General features: G+C 44.6%; 1 protein-coding gene across 1 annotated transcript in view; it reads right to left on the reverse strand.

The window, feature by feature from the left end:
• The window catches only part of HAPLN1 (hyaluronan and proteoglycan link protein 1), a 214,484-nt gene extending 206,647 nt beyond the window's left edge, over nucleotides 1–7,837 (reverse strand). Inside the window, exon 1 of the mRNA XM_069751302.1 lies at nucleotides 7,456–7,837. The gene's annotated coding sequence lies outside the window, so the exon portion shown is untranslated. The remainder of the gene's footprint in view (nucleotides 1–7,455) is intronic.
• Between the last annotated feature and the right edge of the window lie 11,612 nt (nucleotides 7,838–19,449).

Here is a 19,449-nt window from a genome sequence, read left to right on the forward strand (position 1 = left end):
ATGCAGGCCCCCCATGACTGTGATTGGACATAGGCATTGTTTAAAAATGGTGCCTGGGTAAGATTATTGGGTAAAAGGGTAGCTGGGGGAGGTGTTTTAGTGGGGGGGGGGTATATAGGGGGAAAAGTGCGGGAAAAGTGGCACTTTCATGCCAAAAGCTACTGAGAAGAGAGGAGTAAGCCACCCCCCCAATCGCTGTCTGCTTACCAGGTACCGGATGGAGTCGGTGGATTTATTGGTCGGGCGCCTGAGGGATGTTGCCAGGTCCAGACGGGCAGGATGGCTGGAGGAGCAGCTTTCTTCTCTGCTCGGGAGCGCAGATGCGCAGGACTCCAGAAGCAGGCGCGGCAGGCGGACGAGGCCCCCGCAGAGACTCTCACCTGAGGTGAGCACGCGCGGCAGGCGCAGGCCTAGGAGCCCCTCCGGGGACCCTGCGGAGGCTGGGTGCAGCGATGCGGCGTGCCCCCTCCGGCAGGAATCCTCCTCGCCGGCCAGCTGGTGCAGGTCCCAGGAGCGCAGTGGTGGAGAGGGCCGCACCAGAAGTGAGGCCTGCAGCGCCTCAGCAGGCCTCACCGATGACCTGGGGTGCTGCTGGAAGGAGACCGGACCTCAAGAGCGGCACCGCTGCAGCGCGACAGGGCAGGCACACGTCTGGATCGGCGGACACCGGGAATGGAGGCAGCGGAGCGGCGGGCAGCAGCAGCGTGGACACAGCATCATAGCCGGTCAGCAGGAGCGCAGGCAGAAGGGTTCCGACGGGCACAGCGTCACAGGAGTCATCCAGGCAGCGAGGCTCGGAAGAGGTGCAGCAGACGGGAGGTGCGGCGAGCAGTGGGGCCGCACTGCCTGGCAGATGGAGCGGGTGAGAGACGGACAGGGATCCACGTCCTGCAGAGCAAGTGCGGTCCAGATCCACGAAGCACGGCAGACGCTCCGGTCCCCCTGGTGACATGGAGGCCAGGGGCGCAGGCCAGGAGCAGCGCAGTGGCGCTGAAGACTCATCTTCTGACAATGATCCGGAGGTGGATGGGGGACTTTGGGATGTTCGGCTGGCAGGGACACAGCACCTGCACAGCTCGGTGAATATCAATCCATGTCTACTTTGTTGCCCATGGGGGTTTTAGCAGCTGAGGTTAGGGGTAATCGGGCGTCGGGTGGGAGCCTGACGGATTTATGTGGTATCGGGGGGTCGGCGGAGCCTGGGCTGCGAGACGAATTGGTTAGCGTATCACAACTTTTGAGCAGATTGCAGGTTGGGGCAGTGAGAGAGGCGGTGGCACCACCGGTCGGGGCATAGCTCCCGGGGGCCGGGATTGCGGTGCAGCTGATACCTGAACAAGGTAGATCGGTAGTGATTGAGCAGTCGCCGTCGGGGTCAGGTGTGTCCGTATCCGTGCAAACAGAAAAAGATAAAGGGAAAACGGTGAAGTTGGATGATAGGGCTAAGGGTGAGGTGTACGTCTGTTTTGAGGGGCCGTTGGGGGCTCATTTGAAGAAGGAGGTTAAAGAAAAAATTTAGCGTGACGATTATGTAGAGATTTTTTCCCTGCTCCCATTAGAGAAGTTTAATCTGGATAAGGGAAAAAAAGATGACAGCAAGAAGGAGGAGGAGGAAAAGAGGAGGTGGCGTCTTATCCCACAGACGTTTGCTAATTGGTTGCAAGCGTTCGCAATATTAGCGAGTGTAATAGGTGAAAAGTCTCCGGAAAATTGTTCTGGCTTATTTTGTTATCTTGATGCAATTGGGGAAGCTCAGCGTACTTATGGAGGGCAGGCCTGGTTGCGTTATGTTGAACAGTTTAGGCAGAGAAAGGCGGTAAGGCCTGAGATACTTTGGGACCAGAAGGACATAGGACTTTGGTTGAAACTGATGGCGCCAGTCAGGTACGGGCAGTCCTTTCACAGGAGCGGAGGCAGTGGCACTTAGCAAGCGGGCCACGGCAGTAGTAGTCAGGGGTCACAGGCATGAAAGGAAAAATCAGGAACGTACTGGCAATTTAACGAGGGCCAGTGCAAGTTCAGGAATACCTGCAAGTTCAAACATGTGTGCTCCTACTTTAATGGAAGTAACCATGGGGCCTCAAAATGCTTTAAAAAAGCGAGAGGCAAGCCGGCGGTGGGTTCCGGTCAAGGGGGAGATGCTGGTGAGGCTTCAAAAGATGGCCCCATTTCTAAGTAGGTACCCCGATCAGGAATCGGCAGGAGTTCTTAGTAAGGGTTTTGCGGAAGGTTTTCACATCCCCCCCTGACCATGTGGTTCTGTTTTCAGTTAGGAATTTGAGGTCGGCTGCGTTGCATGCAGCAGTGGTCAGTGAAAAGTGAAAAAAGGAGGTGGAGTTACGGAGAATGGCTGGTCTGTTTCCATGTATGCCCATTGAAGGGATAGTTGTCTCCCCGTTGGGGGTGGTCCCAAAAAAGGAACCGAACAAATTTCGTTTAATTCAACATTTGTCATACCCGAAGGGGTTGTCTGTTAACGATGGCATTTCGCTGGAGTCATGTTCCGTGGTTTACACGCTATTCGACACGGCGGTGCACTGGGTGTGCTGTTACGGCACGGGAGCTTTGTTGGCAAAGGCAGATGTGGAGTCGGCCTTCAGGTTACTTCCGATTCATCCGGATAGTATTCTGTTGTTGGGATGTTTTTGGAATGACGGTTTTTATTTAGACAGATGTCTGCCGATGGGTTGTGCCATTTCATGTTCGTTGTTCGAGATGTTTAGTACCTTTTTAGAATGGGTGGTCAGAGAGGTTGCTGGTGTTCCGTCCGTCATTCATTACTTGGACGTTTTTTTGTTTATAGGTCCCCCTGACTCAAACGTGTGCAGAAATACGTTGGCCGCCATGGAATGGGTGGCTGAGCTTTTTGGCCAAGGGAGGATAAACTGTTGTCCTTGAAGCAGGAGGTCGGTCGTGTCATCAGGCTCAAAAAGGTGACTTTGAAAGAGTCGCAGTCTTTGCTTGGTTGCTTGAATTTTGCATGCAGAATTATGTCCATGGGACGGATTTTTTGCCATAGGTTGTCCAGGGCGACGGCGGGGGTGCGGGCCCCGCATCATTTCATTCGATTGCGTCAGGAGCATAGGGACAATTTGTTGGTATGGCAGAGTTTTTTGGAGCACTATAATGGTCGCTCTCTGATACAGCAGCAGTTGGTGGATAATTTTGATTGTGAAATTTACATGGACGCTGCAGGCAGCGTTGGTTACGGGGCCTATTGCGCAGGCCGCTGGAGAATTGGAACGTGGCCGGACGGTTGCCATAATGGCGGTTTCACAAAAAACCTTGCTTTGTCCTCTTCTGATCTTCAGCCACGGCTCCGGCGCAGGCGTACTTTGCTCTGCCCTCTTGAGGGCAGAGGATAGTACTGCAGTGCGCAGGCGCCGGAAAGGTCAGAGGCCAGGCGCCTGCGCACTGCAGTACTTTGTCTGCCCTCAACAGGGCAGAGCAAAGTACGCCTGCGCCGGAGCCGTGGCTGAAGATCAGAAGAGGACGTCATGGAAAGAAGATAGGAGGTGCCGGAGCGGACCGGAGACGCCCATCCGACCTGACCAGCAGTGGGACCGCTCCTGGGTGAGTATAATCTAACGTCTTTTTCTCCTTTTTCAGGTAACATCGGGGGCTTATCTACAGCATTACAGAATGCTGCAGATAAGCCCCTGATGCCGGTGGGATTACCTCACCCGCGATTTTCGGGGTGACAGGTTCCCTTTAAGGAATGTAACTATCAAAAAACAAGTTGAACACAGTATCATGACATGCCAACAAACCTGAAACCGGCTGCAACTCCCACCAATACCCACCGGGTGGCACCGTTAAGCGCACACAGCACAGGCATCTCTCTTGGCAGAGCATCGAATAATCATGTGTGTTTATAACTGCCGGTAATCTCACTCCTCACATCCCATAATATGGGACTCCAGAGCTAAAGTAAGGCTAAGTACACATTAGCGTATCTGTGTGCAGCGTATCATCTGCATGCGCAAACACATGCTAAAAAGCATGCAAATGCATGGTTACGCTGCATTTTTTATCCGCATCAGCTTACGCATGACGCAAAAAACGCTGCGTGTGCATGCGTTTGTATACGCTTTTGCCTGCATTTTTGTTGTTTATGCGCATATGTTCGATATTTCCAGGAGGGCGTGTCTCAATGGGCATGTCCTGGACATGCTCAGTACGAAATACGCAAGCGCATCGAACGCATGCGTACGCATATCCTTGCATACCAATGCGTTCCCATAGACAGTAATGCATTGTTTTGACACACTCATCCGCATGCATATGCCTGTGCATATTTGACACCTTAAAAAATGCAACATGTTTAGTTTGCTGGACACCGCGAAACGACGCACGAGGATGCATCCGTATACATCTGGGAGCTACCCACCATATTCAACTGCTGTGCTGTTCCATTATTTTCTAGATAGATAGATAGATAGATAGATAGATAGATAGATAGATAGATAGATAGATAGATAAGAAAAAACAGATGGGTAGAGCAATACATAAATAAATATGAATGATGGAAGACTAAATGATATATGATAGTTGTATAAAGACAAAATAATAGAAAGATAATAGATAGGTAGATTAAACATAGATCGATAGATAAATAGATGAAAAAATATATAAAAAAAGCAAAAGCAAAATCGATGCCCATCCACTAGTTGCACCCAAACAACTAATGAAAAAAAAAAAAAAATTGTCCGCAGCTCTCCGGGCAGCACAGAGGCAAACAAATATTGAGATTTCTTTGCCAACCTTCATGGTGGCAACGTATCGGCTCCAAAGTAGCTGAGCATTTCTTCAAGTTTCTCAAGCTACAGAGTTTGACACGCCATAAATGTATATTACTAGTACATTGTCTATCCCACGCTTTATGTGCTGATATTGTTCATTATGGTTTCCACTATCTGGAAATTTGATGTTCCTGAGGAAATGAATCTAAACGTTTTCTATGAGTTTGGATGAATCTTCCCATCTGACGCATTAGTGCTTTGTGGTGTTCTCTGTGTGACTTATTCCCAGATGTGTCGGCCCCTCTGTGTATAAGTCTAGTGACAGAAATGCAGGAAATCTGTGACGTCTCACATTCCCAAACCCAGTGTGTGGGGTCCGAGCCCAGCGAGCAGTTGTGTGACTGATCTAGGAGCAATTATTTACTGAGGAAACACAATGCCGGGGTTGTACATCGCCTCGTGTCACAGTCATACATATTTTATTCTATCACTTAACATTGCGCTTCACATTTCTCTTATGTCGAGGGATAGCACAAAGTATCTGGTACTGGCATTTTCTTCTCCAAATGACCTATTCTACTACATATACTAAGCCTGGAGGTATAAAGGGTAGAAAGTAGATTCACATGAGATGAGAAATCCTCTGAGAGAACCACAACTTCTGCTAATGAATATTCCGGTGCAGGGTGCGCGCAGCAGAGTATGACACCTCAGTGCCATCGGGCCAATAGAAGAAAGTCCAAAACTTATCAGCAGAGATGAGTACAATGATTGAGTGAAATTGGCAGATCATGAATGAAAACCATAGAATATGTGTCCCAATCTTTAGTAATAGGCAAAAATTCCCAAAATGTAGTGAAGCTGGCAAGTCAAAGAGGTAATATATAGTACAAAAACATATACAGATGTAGTTGAGCTGAGTTTGTCAGAAGCAGCAGATGCAGTGGTGTTTTTCATTGGTACAAATCATATAACATTGCGTCATGTGGGGTTTTACATAAGATTGGAGTCAGTCTCCAAAACTGGAAATTCTTTCATGGTTCACAGCAATAAACTCATGTAGTAAATGACATAATATGTATAAGCTGGACTTGCTGTTTAAGGCTATGTTCACATGTTCAGTATTTGGCGCAGTATTTCTGCATCTCTTGGCAGGAAAAAAACAAAGCATAAAATTGGTGCGGTTTTGTTGTGTCTTTGGTGCATTTTTAATGGGTTTTTTAAACGTGTTCTTGATACAGATTTTTTTTCGCTCATTTTTAGGCTGCTGTCACACTAGCAATATTTGGTCAGTATTTTACATCAGTATTTGTAAGCCAAAATCAGGAGTGGGTGATAAATGCAGAAGTGGTGCATATGTTTCTATTATACTTTCCCTCTATTTGTTCCACTCCTGGTTTTGGCTTACAAATACTGAGGTAAAATACTGACCAAATACTAATAGTGTGACGGCAGCCTTATACTTTTCCTCTGATTGTTCCACTCTTGGTTTTGGCTTACAAATACTGAGGTAAAATACTGACCAAATACTGATAGTGTGACGGCAGCCTTATACTTTTCCTCTGATTGTTCTAGTCCTGGTTTTGGCTTACAAATACTGAGGTAAATTACTGACCAAATACTGATAGTGTGACGGCAGCCTTATACTTTTCCTCTGATTGTTCTAGTCCTGGTTTTGGCTTACAAATACTGAGGTAAAATACTGACCAAATACTGATAGTGTGACGGCAGCCTTATACTTTTCCTCTGATTGTTCTAGTCCTGGTTTTGGCTTACAAATACTGAGGTAAAATACTGACCAAATACTGATAGTGTGACGGCAGCCTTATGGCTGAAACCTGCAGCAAAAAAAAAAAAACGCTGAAAGAATTAACATCCTACAGATAGAAATCTGCTCCAAATCTGCAGAAATAAGCAATGTCTGCATGAGACTTCAGGATACGCATTCACTTTGTTGGCATCAGGAAAACATTCAGGTTTTGTGACAAATAAAACGTGGCAAATAAACTGTAATGCGCTGCGGAATAAGTTAGCGCTATATAAAAAAAAAGAAAGAATAAAAAATAAAAATAACGTCAAATCTGCAACGTGTGCACAGAGCCCACAAAAGTGAACTCATATCTGTGTCACATAGGGTTGCACTAATAGATGCAGAGATATGTAGCCACAATACAACCTGTTAGGTCTATGCACAGCACCACTATAACATACCATCATCGCCATATTCTAACCGGTTACTAACCTGGAACCATTTCCTCCATTATGGGCAATAATCATTTAATAAGTTAAGACAGATGTCACTATTTGCCCATCACAGTATGTAAAGGTTGGCAAGCCCCAAAAAGCACTTAGATATCATCAATAAATGTCATCTAGAGTTTTCCAGAAACTTACTGCATTATTCTATCATCATACACAAAGACTTATTGGATATATTCAGCTCTGCTACATGTGGACCCAGGATCCAGCTTCTGACCTTCACCTGTGCTGCAGGCATTAATAGCCAGGATCCATGACCAGGGACATTCAATACTAAGGCACCTGACAGCGCAGGTAGAGTGTCACCTTGTGCCCACAGGAGACCTGAGCCTGCCACTGTGTAACACTTAATACTTTTAAAAAGTAAGGAGGTGAAGAAAAAGTCAAAAGTTTGTAAAACTTTACAAATTCTCCCTGGAGTTAGTTGCTGCATATATATTAATGAGGTGCTCACCTTGTAAACTTTGCTTTTGAGTCCTGACTGCTGCTTTGTGGCTCTGTGGATGGCAGAGGTCCTGATCCTGGGCACCAGAGCCAGCTTCTCATCCAGCAGAAAGGGAAAGCAATACGTCATAAGAAAGTACGCCTCCAAGATGGGTTAATTACAGCCCAGCATTAACCATGTGCTGCTCTCCCAGCCTCAGTGGATGGTGCTGAGGACAGCAGCAACAACACTGTGGCTTCTGTATGCTGCACACCCACCTACTCCACCACCTCCACTTCCAACTTACAGAGCTTCTTTATGCCCCTCTGTGTGATCCCACTCATGGGACTTCATATGGGACATGTCAGATCACCAGTATAGCTAAGAAAAGCCCGATAGGTGGTCAATGTCCTACTAACAAGTTCTTATTGTAGACCTGGGTTTTATTTGCAGGCGTCACTGTATACGGCACAGTATATATAGTGTGCTCAGGGTTAGGGTGACACCGTCGTGGGTGGGGTCCGGGAATACATATACACCGCTTGCCAAAATTAGAAGCAGATGGAAACGTGAAGGGGACTGAGGAGCATGATGAAGGAGCAAGGCAAGGACACGCAGAAGGAGCAGCCTCACCAGCTCAACCCTCAGAACAGGCTGGCATTATCCAGCCACAGAGCATATTGGGACCATTGATGACTGCTCTCAGGAAAAGCGTGTTCTTTGGATAGGAAATAGCTTCATAGTTTAATAACAGAGCGACTTTTGATGAAGTGGAGTCTGTGCGCCTCACCTTCAGCCAGAAGGAGGTGGAAAGTGAGGAGGAATGGCAACAAATGGGAACAGGTTTAAAAAAGAAAATAGGAAAGGGCGGGCAGCGGTTGGAAAAATATGCCCTGATATACTGAACTAGTGTGAAGAATTAGGAAAGGGGTTTACATACATTTTATTGCTAGAAGATTTGTGAATGTCGAAGCGGCAGATTCTGATGGATTAACAGGCGACTCTCTGGCATGTCGATGAAGAAATGTTTTCTATAACACCATTGCAATTTTTTAATATGGCGGTGTTCTTATTGGACTCCATCCCTTTAAGGCTGGATGAGTTACCAGCCTGGAAATCTGAGCCTAAATCTGTAAAACCTCATTCACTCACATTATATTGTAATGTAGATTGTCCATAGGTGAACCTGACCTGGAAGTATTCCGGTATCACCAATACAGCGCCACAGGGCGTCGCTCTCAGCAATAAACGGGCAACGCCTGTTATCAACACCCCAAAGGGTGTGCCAATGTAAGGTAGGCGAGGACTGTTCCTTAGGCGACACCCTTCCCCAACTGCAGGGAAAGGGAGGATTTTTCGTTTCTACAAATATTCATTCCATAATACTGCATCTACCAGCTCGATTTGGGCAATCAATGATATTGAACGTTATTTCTAGATAGAAACCTCTTTATATTTTAATAAGCTCAAATACATTACATTATATTGATATCTGCTGACATTGCTGCTTGTCATTGCATGCAGATTTCTAGGAGGGTAAGGGGGAATTTAGAGTTCATCACAGTTTATTATGCTATATCCGAATATTGTACAGGCGTAGACTCTCGGAGCTGTATGGAATGTTTACTGTAACTATAGATGTGTTTCCATTGCAGGTGTCAGCAGCCTGCGGCACTCCAGCTGTTGTGACACTACAACTCCCAATTTCTGCACTGTTACAGGCTGCTGATCCCTGATCTAGTGTGAACCTCATGACTGACCGATGGATATTATCTCTACATGGTTTTCTATGAATAAAATAATAGGATAATGTTTGCTGCTGCGATGCCAGAAATATTAGACAATTCCTCGAAAGGCATTTTCCAAATATAAATAATCTTTATTTCTTTTTTTTTTTAATATAATAATATTTAAAAAAAAATTGCTCCATTTTTGTAGAGGTGATCCAAATTCCCTGTCCTCTTATGGCAGTCGTACTCGCCTTTCATCAACAGTCAGACCCATAGGTGCAGATTGTAGCCAGCATCCACAAATATAAGGAAAATGGGTCAGTAGCTTTTAAAAGTGAGGGATTCTGAGAATCCAGTGATAAGATTGTTAGGAAGCTGCTACCTAAACAATTGGCTGATGCTTTCACAGAACTACATTGATAGACATTGTCACTACCCATAAATATGTATTGTTCTTACTTTTTGTTCTCCTGTATCAGACCCTGTTTTACTTTTGCTCCCGCTCCTCTCCATTTCTGAGACATGGCCCCCCTCTTCTCTGTATGTACATATAGTCTTGTTAACCAAGTGGGTGTTGTCCTCTACTGTTCTCTGAGGGCATCGTCTTTAGGATCACGCCCTCTTGGCTAATAAAGAATATATTTATACTGTATACAGGGAAGAAGGGGCCATAGCTCATGAACAGAAATACACAAAAGCAAAAGAAAAATAATGCCTAAATCTGGGAAACGGCTAAATTTATATCGGATTTTTTAAAAATGACATATTTATAGCGAGTGACGAGTGCACTTTAAGAGATACTGACTTGCCTTCATTTCTTGGTCTGTGCATCATGATCAAATCCTGCCACACTGGATTCTTTATTCCAGTCCTTCACCTATATTTGCCTTGTACTTTTGTCCTTAATGCATTAAACAGGCAGAGAATATTTCGGTGAGTTTTATAAATGTAGATGATAACCTGAGTTGCCCAATCAGCAGCTGTAGATGGCGCTATTGTTCTAGACTATCAACCAAACATGGGAAGATAAGAAGTCCTGCCACACAGCAATTACTGTTTGGAAACTACACTGTGCCCCTTCCTTCCCTAACGTGGCTGGCATTACGTGATTTCATTTCCTAACAAAGGGGTCTTCTGATGAATTTCCTTCTTTTTCCCTGAACTGAACCTTTGGTGTGACTCTTCCTGTAAGACTAAACTACACAGTATGGAAAATGGGCCCCAACCGCACACTTTAAAAATAGTTACTTGATTTTGGAAAATATGCAGTTTTCTAATGACGTGCAAAAGCTTCCAATTGTGTAATTTTGCCACACCGAATCATCAGTAAATGCAATGTATATATATAATACATACACATGTCTATATATATATATATATATATATATATATATATATATATATATATATATATATATATTCATATTTCCATTTGCATGATGAGGCCCCTTAAGAGCCACTTAATGCCCTGTGCTGACCTGCATCAGGTGCTCAGCCATCTGATTGGAAAACCTTGACATTTAAACCGTGAACTTAGTGCCATCAGTGGCTGCATCCTGATCAAAGTAGACTCCCAGTGACCTGCTTGAGCATTGGGGGACCTCTATAGAGTTAGCCATGGGTATCTACACAGATTCCTGGCTGTCTATTCACTAAGCATATAGTTAGGTGACACCAGCACTCTGATATAAAAAAGTTACAAATCATGGCACACGCCAATCATTTGCAATTCTTTTACGTTTTCTGATCTTCATATCACTTATCTAAAAAGTAGACAGAAATTACCATGGCTGGTGGGTGGACCGATTTACTATGATGTACAGTGGGTGCGGAAAGTATTCAGACCCCTTTAAATTTCTCACTTTTTTAAATTGCAGCCATTTGGTAAGTTCAAAAAAGTTCTTTTTTTTTCTCTCATTAATGTTCACTCTGCACCCCATCTTGACTGAAAAAAAAACAGAAATGTAGAAAGTTTTGCAAATTTATTAAAAAAGAAATACTGAAATATCACATGGTCTTAAGTATTCATGCCCCTTGATCAGACACTCATATTTAAATGACATGTCCGCTGCGTCCAAAGCACTGCCGGCTATTGAACGCAGGTGAATCCGCATGTGTTCATTGAACTGTGCAGATTCAGTGTGTCCAATACATTGTACGGATTAAATTTATCTTGTGGAGACAAATTAAGATAAATTGACATGCTGCGGTCTGGAAAGACGCGCCGCATGGCTGTCTCCGTGGGTGAGCTGCAGGTGTCTGTGCACAGTGAGCATGGGGTTTCTTGATATCCCATCCACTATGCTGTAACATCTGGCCGCTGCACAAGTATGCAACGTCCAACCCCGCATCATTTACTGACCGTGTGCACCTACCCCTACTCCGGCTGAGGAAGAATGATTGGTGCAGATAGTCCTTGATACAGTATAATGCAGGTCCCATATAGTACATATAGTAAAATGCACTCCCCTTGGTGTTTGGTAGAGTATAATGCAGCCTCCTCATAGTATAATGCAGCCCCACGCACACAGTATAATGCAGGCCCAACCCCACAAACACACACAGTATAGTGCAGCCCCTTCACACACAGTGTAATGCAGCCCCCACACACACACACAGTATACTGCAGCCCCCTCAGAACATAATGCAGTCCCACACACAGTATAATGCAGCCCTCCCACACAGTATAATTCAGCCCCCACAAACACACAGTATAGTGCAGCCCCCACACACAGTATAATGCAGCCCACTTCACACACAAAGTATAATGCAGCCTCCCCATACACAGTTTAATACAGACCCCCCCTACACAGTATAATAGAGCCCCAGAATATAAAGCAGCCCCCTCAGAGTATAATGCAGCCCTAAACACAGTATAGTGCAGCCCCCCACAAACACACAGTATAGTGCAGCCCCCCACACACACAGTGTAATGCAGCCCACCCCACAAACAGTATAGTGCAGTCCCCCCACACACAAAGTAACTTAGCCCCCACACCCACTGTAACCCTCCCACACAGTATAGTGCGGCCCCCTCACACAGTACAATGCAATCTCCCCACATACACAGTATAGTGCAGTCCCCCCACACACAGTATAATGCAGTACTCCCACACACACTATCGTGTAGCAGACACACACAATACTTAGCTCTCCTCCTCGTTCCCCAGCTGCTCTGACTTCTGCAGAGCGTCTCAGCGTCTCGTCAGTTCCACTGCTGAAACACGCTGAGTCAGAGGCAGAGGGGGAGTGATGGGAGAGGGAGCGTCACATGACGGTCTCTCCTCCATCATTGTTTCAACTTTATTGGCATCTATGATGCCGATAAGTTGAATGCACAATGCGGGGAGGGGGCGGCACTGGGCCCCTCTTATTCATGGGCCCCATAGCGGCCACTGGCTGGGGGCCCCTGGAGTAGCGGGGCCCTAGGCATCTGCCTGGTCTGCCTGCCCCTAACACCTGCCCTGCCCCTGATGGCCACCAAAGCCTCCCATGTATAGTGTGATAGAACCCATAGTCCCCACACACTATGCCATCATATTCACACCACACATTTTAATGTCCCCACAGACTTCTAAATGTTATGATGGCCCCACATTCCCTCACACAGTATGATGGCATGAAGATATCGCATGCACAGTATAATGGCAACAAGATATCGCACACACAGTATGATGGCTCCACAACTGCCATAAACACAATGTGATGTACCCAGAGCTCCCCAATATACAGTATGATGCCCCCAGAAGCATCCACACAGTATGATATCCCCCACACAGTAGTCACTGACTCACAGTATAATCCCACTATGCGACTTTACAAATACTGACTCATCAACTAAAAAATTAAATACTATATCACTTAACTCCAGATCTTGGAGAATCCTGCAACACATCCAGCATCTTAGCGCATAGTCGGATCAACAATGTGCCATTATCACGCCATTTGCACCAGGACACTGATGTCCATGATGTGTGTGCTTTTGAGGTTTTTTCAAGACTGCAGGCCTAATTCTGCACACACCAATACAGCTAATAACATTGGTCACTCTGTGTGGACCCAGCCGTATGAGTTGGCCTGGGGTGACCGTACTGTCTGCACCCACCTCTTGGTAGCTGGGAAACTGGTGAGACTTCTGTACTTATTCCCTAATTGTCTGATTTTGGCAACATTATTGGGTATTCACTGATCCATTGTAACCTGTATGGTAATTTAGCACCAAGTATATAATTCTCCTACATCTCCTGTGCAGCAAAAATGAAGAACTACACACTTTCCATTGGAATCAAAGAACATGCAATGCATTGCATCGATGTTCAGGGTCCTCCAGAGGCTCTCAGTTGTTGTCTTTTGCTCTAGCTAACATATGAGGGACCTGAATCCCCTCCCAGTAGATTAAAATAACCTTATTAGTTTTGGAATAATGGCAATTTTTTTTATGATAGTAATGAATATCGTTTCTGGTCATAGGAGCAACTGAAGCATTTCTTGAAATATAATTTGTTCTTTTGACGCAAAAAATAACATTTTCAATTCCACCCACATAGTGATAACTTTAGAATTCACAAGCCGTTACCTTAATTATCTCACCATGGTTTAATTATAAATTCACCCTGGCCTATGACCAGGTCATTTATTTGCTAGAATAAATCTAATTTGCTGCTTAAATCACTTTTTACACCTTGTTTAAATTAAGTCTGACACATCAGAAATGAAATGTTTAATGCTCTGGTTGGCTATTTGCTTGCTCTCTCTGCTATCGCATCCATATTCATCTAAGACGGGGTTTCTTTTCACAGGTTCTTTATGTTCTTTCCTTGTCAGACTTCCAGCAGCATTTTCTCCAGCGTTGCTGGCTCTCGCCAAGATGACTTTGTCAGGCTCGCAGAGCATTAGAGCTATGACATTTCGAAGAAGTCTGCCCGGGAATAAGTACTCTGTTTTGACAGGAATGCTCAGCTTCCAAACGGAGCCATAATGCCGCACATCCAGGCTTTACTCCGATCATCTCCTCTGCAGAAAAACATCTGCTCTAATTGATTTCTGCTATAAGTGAATATCATGCCTGCATTTTATATTGCTTTTTTGTGTTCTCGGCATGGAAAAACCATAGTGTTACCCAGTCTTACCTGCCCACTCACCACATTTTCAAACAGCTATTTTGATATTAATTGGAGGCATACAAATAGAAAATATGGATGTAGCAGAACTAAATGCCTTACAGCATTTGCTGCATTGGTTTAGTAATAGAACTAAGATAATTTAATATGAAACAACTGATAAGACAATGGTATTCTTAAAGGGAATCTGTCAGCAGGTTTTTGCTATATAATCTGAGGGCAGCTTGAGGAAGGGTCTGAGACACAGATTTTAGTGATATGCCATTTACTAAGCAGTGTGATGTTGTTTCCATACATTGAGTGTTTTATTACCAGGACATTATCACTGCCCAGACTAGGTCCCTCATGCCACGTGGTCAAGCCACGCCCCTTCCTCTCATAAGCAGCTCACTTTCAATAGACATGTACACAGAAAGCTGTGACTCAGAGGTGTAGGTGAGGTTACCTCTCTGAACTCTGCTACATGCTACATCTAAAAACAACTACTCTACCCAATTGCCTTTCTGCCTATTCCTCGCCCTCTGCCTTCCTCTTGTCTCTGACTGACAGATTACTTTTCTCCCAGTGTGACCTGCCTTCCCTAGAAACATCTATTGCCAACAATATCATTGCTTGGGGCGGCACATTCAGAGATTAGTAGTCCTGCTCTAACAAAATAATCAGGACCTTACTGTGCCTGTGGAGCCTCAAGCTGTGATAGTGCTTGTGAGAGATCTCATTATAGAAAGCAAATCACTAAAAAAGAGTGACCTGTCAGTCAGAGAAAAACAAACAACAACCACAAGATGGATTTCATCAACCAAGGTATCATTGTAATCAGTATAACAGCGCCGACCTCACACTGTGTGTAGGTTACTGAGCACAATCCTGCTGACAGTTTAATTATGCCATTTATGTCACAGCAAGGGATACGCCGGGGCTGATGACTATCCGCAACAAGGGCTCAGTCGGGGCCGACCACTATTCATCACACGGGATATGCCGGGGTCGACCACTATCTGCCATACCGGGTACTCTGGGACTGATATGAATATATACACACATTACAAATTTGATATTTAAACGTGAAATTATGGGCTGTCCACATGCTCGCACACGTTCACGCTCAAAGACAGGAAAAACACACTCACACATGCACTCTCGCACACCTGCACGCTCACACACTTGATAAAATATACACATGCACATAGGAAAACACACATACACACTCCCAGGAAAGCACACACCCAGGAAACCACTCACACACACAGGAAAACAAAAATACACATCCAGGGGAAAACACACACACACCCAGGAAAAAACACACACACCTAGGAAAACACACACACCCAAGAAAACACACACACACACAGACCCAGGAAAACATACAGACCCAGGAAAACACACAGACCCAGGAAAACACACACAGACACAGAGGAAAACACACACACAGGAAAGCACACACACGAAAACACACACCCAGGAAGACACACACATGAAAACTGACACACACACACAACCAGGAAAACACACACACCCAGGAAAACACATACACACCCCGAGTAAAGCACACACACTCAGGAAAACATGCACATGCCCAGGAAAAACACACACCCAGGAAAAACACACACCCAGGAAAACACACACACCCAGGAAAAACATACACACCCATGAAAACACACACATACATAGGAAAACAGACACACCCAGTAAAACACGCATACACACACACACACACCCAGGAAAACACACACAGAGACACATAGGAAAACACACATAGGAAAACGCACATACCCAGGAAAACACATATTCTAACCTGATATGTTTAATTTGTTAATTGCCCCCCCCCCGCTACTTATCATAGCAAAAGTTGAGAGGGGCAGCTGGAGAGGTTACCTAGAATGTCCTAGGCAATGGGCAAACAGGGCAGCTACCTCTCTTCTTTTCGTGTTGTCCTGTGCTGCTGCTCTGCATGCTGATGCTCCTCCCCCTCCAGGTCCTGGCTGATCAGACATCGGAGACAGATCTACACATAGAAGTGTAGGATACTGTGTGCAATCACTATGTAAGTAACGCAGCCTCCTCTTCTTAGTTGTGTGACAGGTAGCAGCACTGCCCTCTCTCACCATTGCGTGCACATTACTGAAGCCGGCCATGGCTCCAGCCACATGTGCACGCTGTGCATCCCGCCCCTCCATCATGCTGCACCACCAGGTGCCTGAAAAATTAAAGGATACAAATTTTTTTAAAAAATGACCGTCACATCCAAACATAGACTAGGTGTGAACAGGTGCTAACCTAGAGTCACCAACTCATATACAATCAAATAAATAAGGCAGCAGTCTGTAGCACCTAAAACTTGCAAACATGAAATATGAAAATTGAATTGCATTACTGTACTATAAATATTAAAAATTGAGAAAGTTTAGCTCATGAATTAGCCAATTCAAGTGTACCTGGTGGCCACAATAAGGCATTTCTCATTTACCAGGGCCTAACAATGCCAATCCTCACTTAGAATAAAGTGAATTGGCCAATTTATGTGCTACCAGAGTCCTGCCTTATTTATTTAATTGTACATGAGTTGGTGACTCTAGGCTAGCACCTGTTCACACCTAGGCTATGTTTGGATGTGATGGTCAGATTTTTTGAAATTTGTATTCATTAGCCTTCTGATTGAGCACTTCGCCTTTTAGCTACAGGCATTTTTAATCAAGGCAGGACCCTAACCCTCCACAGAAATATAGATTTTAGTCTAAGAAGATTCACAGGTTCCCATACAGATGAAAACTTCATTCTAAGTGAGGATTGGCATTGTTAGGTTCTGGTAAACAAGAAATGCTTTATCGTGGCTACCAGGTGCTCATGAATTGGCCAATTTATGCACTAAACTTTCTCAATTTTTCATATTTCTAGTGCAGTAATGCAATTTAATTTTCATATTTCATGTTTGCAAGTTTTGGTGCTACAGAGAGCTGCCTTATTTATTTGATTGAAAATTTATAGGGGTCGGTAGCCAGAAAAAGGGCTGGCGGCCCCCAAGAGGTGGCACATCTGCCCTACCTGGCAAATGCCCAGAAGGGCAGATTAGCAATCTGGGCCTGGGCATAATGTTGTGTAGTAGGTAACTTTCGGAGAGGACTGACCCTACTTAAAGAGTGTGACTAGAAATTATTGACATTTTTAAAACTCCAAATTTAACACATTTTGCCTTAAAATTTGATTTGTGGTGAATACATTTTCAGCAAAATTCAGGCACTCTGATTCACCTAAATAGACATACATAACACTCAGAGTTCTCCTACTGAATGACTATCAGGTCTTAAACCAAATGCAGCTTTACCGATATCTGCCGTATATGTACGATGCAAGTTGGAAGTATAGAGTTGGCTCACCTCGTGTATTTAATGGCTGATGCACAGCAAAGATTTAACTCTAAGGCTGCGGTCACACTAGCAGTATTTGGTCAGTATTTTACATCAGTATTTGTAAGCCAAAACCAGGAGTGGAACAATTATAGGAAAAGTATAATAGAAACATATGCACCACTTCTGCATTTATCACCCACTCCTGGTTTTGGCTGAGAAATACTGATGTAAAATACTGACCAAATACTGCTAGTGTGACGGCAGCCTAACACCTGCATCTCTGATAGCTGCATTAACAGCGCTCCAGCATGGGGACACGTAAATCTATGCACCCATCAGCTGTTCAGCAACATGATTGCAAGGTGCCAATGGGTTGCTATGACAGCCAATGGTTTGTCCAAGAAAACACTGTAAAAAACATATTTTTATGCTACTTATATTGTATATAAACAAAACAAAACAAGGGGAAAATTAGAAAACATGGGAGGGATGTATTTTTAAATGAGCAAGAATGGTAGACCGAATGTTTAACCCCTTTCTGACCTTGGACGGGGTAGTACGTCCGAGGTCAGAAGCCCCGCTTTGATGCGGGCTCCGGCGGTGAGCCCGCACCAAAGCCGGGACATGTCAGCTGTTTTGAACAGCTGACATGTGCCCGTAATAGGCGAGGGCAGAATCGCGATGTGCCCGCGCCTATTAACTAGTTAAATGTCGCTGTCAAATGCAGACAGCGGCATTTAACTACCGCTTCCGGCCGGGCGGCCGGAAATGATCGCATCGCCGACCCCCGTCACATGATCGGAGGTTGGCGATGCTTCTGAATAGTAACCATAGAGGTCCTTGAGACCTCTATGGTTACTGATTGCCGGTAGCTGTGAGCGCCACCCTGATTTTCTGCTACATAGCAGCGAACATAAGATCGCTGCTATGTAGCAGAGGCGATCGGGATGTGCCTGCTTCTAGCCTCCCATGGAGGCTATTGAAGCATGGCAAAAGTAAAAAAAAAGTACAAAAAAGTGAAAAAAATTAAAAAAAATATAAAAGTTTAAATCACCCCCCTTTCGCCCCATTCAAAATAAATCAATAAAAAAAAATCGAACCTACACATATTTGGTATCGCCGCGTTCCGAATCGCCCGATCTATCAATAAAAAAAGCATTAACCTGATCGATAAATGGCGAGAAAAAAATTAAAAATGCCAGAATTATGTTTTTTTGGTCGCCGTGACTTTGAATTAAAATGCAATAACGGCCAATCAAAAGAATGAATCTGCACCAAAATGCTATCATTAAAAACGTCAGCTCGGCACGCAAAAAATAAGCCCTCACCTGACCCCAGATCATGAAAAATGGAGATGCTACGAGTATCGGAAAATGGCACAATTTTTTTTTTTAGCAAAGTTTGGAATTTTTTTTCACCACTTAGATAAAAAATAACCTAGTCATGGTGTCTATGAACTCATAATGACCTGGAGAATCATAATGGCAGGTCAGTTTCAGCATTTAGTCAACCTAGCAAAAAAGCCAAGCAAAAAAACAGTGAGGGATTGCACTTTTTTTGCAATTTCACCGCACTTGGAATTTTTTTCCCGTTTTCTAGTACACAACATGGTAAAACCAATACTGTCGTTCAAAAGTACAACTCGTCCCGCAAAAAATAAGCCCTCACTTGGCCAATTGACGGAAAAATAAAAAAGTTATGGCTCTGGGAAGGAGGGGAGCGAAAAACAAACACGGAAAAACGGAAAATCCCAAGGACATGAAGGGGTTAATTCCTGGAAAGCTCCCAGGCTCAAGTTCATATGAGGACAACCAGCAGAGGGCGTAT

The sequence above is a fragment of the Ranitomeya imitator genome, chromosome 1, assembly GCF_032444005.1.
Source record: "Ranitomeya imitator isolate aRanImi1 chromosome 1, aRanImi1.pri, whole genome shotgun sequence".
NCBI classification, from domain to species: domain Eukaryota; kingdom Metazoa; phylum Chordata; class Amphibia; order Anura; family Dendrobatidae; genus Ranitomeya; species Ranitomeya imitator.